Source organism: Charadrius vociferus, unplaced genomic scaffold (genome assembly GCF_000708025.1).
Source record: "Charadrius vociferus isolate BGI_N301 unplaced genomic scaffold, ASM70802v2 scaffold240, whole genome shotgun sequence".
Classification (NCBI taxonomy): domain Eukaryota; kingdom Metazoa; phylum Chordata; class Aves; order Charadriiformes; family Charadriidae; genus Charadrius; species Charadrius vociferus.
The window spans coordinates 259,080-263,361 of NW_009646417.1; positions in this window are offsets into that span (position 1 = coordinate 259,080).

The window sequence follows — 4,282 nt, forward strand, 5'->3', positions numbered from 1 at the left end:
CCCCAAAAATCCCCCCCCGGGGAAACAACAGTCTCTTTTTTTTTTTTTTTTTTTTTTTTTTTTAACCACACCATGTGCTAGTGTGAGACCTTGTGTTGGAATGGGCAGCATTTGCTGTTGGATTAAGAAATTTTTTCCTCTGTCTGTAATCACTCAGTTAATCATGCAACCCTGCCATCCTGCAGACCCAGCGTTGCCAGCGCGTGTGATGCATCCTCATTTTTTTCAGCCTGTTTCCCTTTTGGGGTCCACTGTTGCGGTTGCCAGATGCTGTGTGAGCCCGCCCAAGACAGGACATGTCCTGGTGTAGCAGGCTTAAGCCTTGAGTTGGCGTAGCTGACATCTGTAAGGGGATGCAACTTCTCTAGTGTAGACCAGCCAAAGAAAACGTATCCCAGTTCTTGGGAAGGCTTTCTTTTCCTCACGGGGATATTTCTAGCCAGACCCAAGGATGTTGTGGTTTTCTTAAGTGTTGATGGGGGAGCGAGAGCTGCAGGCAGCGAGGGGCAGCAGCCTCTAGCCAGTTTGCAAGGAGACAGAGATGTCCCCATGGCCATTCTGGCTGATGGGTTGCGTGCCAGGACAGGGGGTTGCTCAGGGGACCCAGCTGGGCGAGGAGTGCTGGGGCCGTCCCTTCCACCAATCCCATCCCCCCACCACGGGGCTGAACCCCAAATCGAGCGTGGCTGGTGCCGCCTGCGTAGGCGCTGGCACAGCTCTGAAGTTTAGCTGATCTTAATAAGAAACGCCTGCTTTGCCGAGCCGTGGGATGCAGCTACCTGCCTGCCCTGGAGCTGCCACGTGGGTCTGGGGGCTGGAGCGACCCCTGCTCCACAGCCCAGGGTGGGGGGACTTGCCCTGGCATTTTCTGGGGTGGAGCTGGTTTTGTTTTTCCCAGCCAGGGTGGACTTGGTGCGGCCGACGGGCCCTTCCCTTTTCTGCTGGGCCCCTGCAAAGAGGGGTTGTGTGGGTTTTGGTTTTGGGGTTGGTGTTTTGTTTTTGTTTTGTTTTGGGTTTTTTTTAACTTTCTGCGAGTTCTGCTTCTCTTTTCCAGCTTTCCTTTCGCGTGAGGTTTGTCTGAGCATGGCAGCGCGGGTGTGCGCGTGGCTCGGCAGCCAGAGAGCAGCATCCGGCTCTCAGCCAGGGCGATGGAAATGTTCTTTTCTGCTCTGTTTGGGGAGAGATTTTTTTCCAACCTCCATGCTATCATGCTTTTGCTTTCATTCTCACTGATTTGAATGTCTGAGATTTGCTCGGGGCTTAAAGCACGCAGGTCAATTTTGCTGTTTTTCCCAGTGAAGTGCTTGGGAGGGCGATTCAGTCTGCCGGGACCACCTCTCCAAACCTGCCCGTGAGCCCAGCTGCTCTTCTTCCTATGTGCTTCTACTGGGGCTGCACTGCCCTCCTGGGGAAGGGGGTGTCCCCCCCCTCACCCTGTCCCACCTGAACCCCCTCTGGGCTGCCCTGTGTGGCTGCTGCCCCACATTCTACCACCTTCTTGGATGGAGCGGGGTGCCGTCCCGTTTGCAGCCCCCCTGGGGACGCAGGAATACAATTCTGGCTCTGCGAGGCTGCTTGAGTGCTGCCAGTGCTTCTCGTGTCTGTGGTCCAGGGTGGCTGGAGCAGCCTCTAGATTTATTACAGCACCAGGCCTAGTGGATTTGGGGCTTTTCGTGCGAGGTTCCTCTCGTTTGGGTCAGCAGGATGAGCACTGCCGGGGAGGGGAGGGGATGTGTGCTGACAGCCCCAGATGGCAAGAGGTTTGGCTGTTGGGGCCTGTTGGGAAGCTGGGGGTGGGAGGGGGATGGAGAAGATCAGCGGGATGGTGGGCCAGGTCCCCCTGGCAGAAGCACTGCCCTGCCGGGGTCTGTCTGCCAGCCTCACCTTCTCCGGAAGCTGCTTCCTGTTTGCCTGCACCATGGTGGGCCCGCCCCAGCACCTGCGGCGGCACAACGCCTTTCCTGTGCACCTTCCCTTCCAGCAGAAGTGCTTCGGGGTGTCAGCGGACGGAGGGGGTTGGCTTCTTTTTTCGTGTATCTCTTACCCTACCGCTGCCAGCTAAAACCTCCTTTTACAATCTCTGAAGTGTTTGCTTCTGGGCCTTTTGCAAGCTGCCAGCGGTTGCTTATTCATGTTTTCAAGGTTTTTCTCTTGCTAAAAAATGTTTGGTGGGAGCTGCTCTGTTGGAACTTTGTCACTCTGAACCCAAAAGGTGTCTGCTTACAAAACCCGGGCCGTAGGGGTGACCGGCCCTGCGAGTCCACATAGCTCTGTCATGCCTGTCTGTTTTTAGCTGGGGCTCTTATGTCAGGCAGTCACCTTGAACAGAAGCAGAAAAGATTGAGATGGAGTGAATCGGGCTGGAATGTTTACCTAGTAAACACAGATAGGGATACAGCTTTGGCCGGTGGGACAGCACTCGCAGCAAACCTCGCACGCCTTCTGGGCATCAGCAGATCGTGTCCTGAGTCAACATCCCTGGGAGACAACAGCCTTGGGGCTGCTTGCTGTCCAGGTGGTCAAATTTCGGTCAAAATTACTTAAAATTAGTGACTGGAAGCATGATTCTGGTCTCCGTTTGGAAAGCCTGTGTTTGCAAAATTTGGCTTCAGCCTTCTCCCGCTTGGGAAGTGAACCCAAAGCGCCAGTTCGCAGTGGGTGGTACGTTGCTGTTGCTTTTTGTCAGCCACGCGGCTTCGCGACATCTAGTTTGTTTTAGCCCTGCTGTGTTTGGGAACAGCCCATTCAGGTTTTTGACGTGTTCGTATTCTTATTGATGCCAGTGAATGTAGGAACCTGGCGATGTGTGTCAAAGCCTGCCCCTGAAGCGGCTGCCTTGCCCTGCACGGACAGCGGCAGTACCTGGGGTCTCCTCGCTGGCCTGCCTCTCCGCTGCCTCCCCGGGCAGCCTTCGTGAAAAGGTGTGCTGCCTTCAAAACTGCAGGGCCGGAGCAGTACAGGTCATTTCTCACCAGGTCCTTCAAGACTCTGAAACCATTAAATCTCTCCTCTTCCGCAGCTGGTTTTTATCATGAACATGTTTTCCTCTCCCATCTTTTCCGTGTTGGTGTTCCAGCCTCCCGAAGGCAAACCAGAGCGAGCGCTGGCAAGACAAGAGGTCCGTGTTTGGCCCGGTGGGGCTGGGAGGCGAGTGCCAGCCTGCCAAAAGCCCTGCTTGCAGCCTCCAAAGGCTGGTGGCCATCCCTGCCCAGCTGGAGCTCACAAGCCGCCAGCGGCAGGATTCCCCTGTAAATTAGCCGAAACTTTCGTTTCCTCCCCCTTGGGCTGCGTGAGCGAGTGCGAGGCATTAAAAAAGAGCCTTTGTTCGTTAAACCAGAAAGCTGGTGGGGCTCGCAGTTGTTTCTCGGGAGCGGCGACTGGGAGCAAGGGCGTGCGGTGACTGGGAACAGCGCGTGCAGGCAGGAAGGGATGGCTCGGTGGGACGGCAGCCGCCCGGCGCCTGGAGCGGGCCGGGGCTGGCAGGGCCCCACCAAGGGATGTGCTGCTTCCTCCCCGCTGCTTCCTGCGGCCTCCCGCCGGGTCCGTCCCCCTGATGGCGGCGGGGTGCGGAGCGAGGCAGGAAAATAACATCCCTGGGCACATGCGCCCAGTGTAATCCCCTTCTCTGGCCATGACCGGTTAGGTGAACCGAGATGCCTGGTGTTATCCCGTTCGCCAGTGGGCCAGACCCAGTGTGATCAGTGCCTTTTGCTGTTTTAAATGCACGTAAGTGTAGCATCATCCCAGTTGTGAGTGCTGGTCTCCTAACAGAGGTGGCCCTTGGGGAGAGAGAGATGGGCAGGGGGAAGCATTAAAAAGAGCGTGGCCAGCAGGTCAAAGGGGGTTGTCCTCCCCCTCTACTCTGCCCTGGAGAGGCCACATTTGGAGTATTGTGTCCAGTTCTGGGCTCCCCAGTTCAAAAGACAGGGGACTGCTGGAGAAGGTCCAGCGGAGGGCTATAAAGATGATCAGACCTGGGTCTGTTCAGCCTGGAGAAGAGAAGACTGAGAAGGAATCTTATCTATGCTTATCAATATCTAAAGGGCGGGTGTCAAGAGGATGGGGACAGACTCTTCAGTGGTGCCCTGCGAGAGGACAAGGGGCAAAGGACACGAACTGGAACACAGGAAATTCCATCTCAACATGAGGAAAAACTTCTTTACTTTGAGGGTGGCAGAGCCCTGGCACAGGCTGCCCAGAGAGGCTGTGGAGTCTCCTTCTCTGGAGATATTCAAACCAGCCTGGACACCATTCTATGCAACCTGCTGTAGGTGACTCTGTG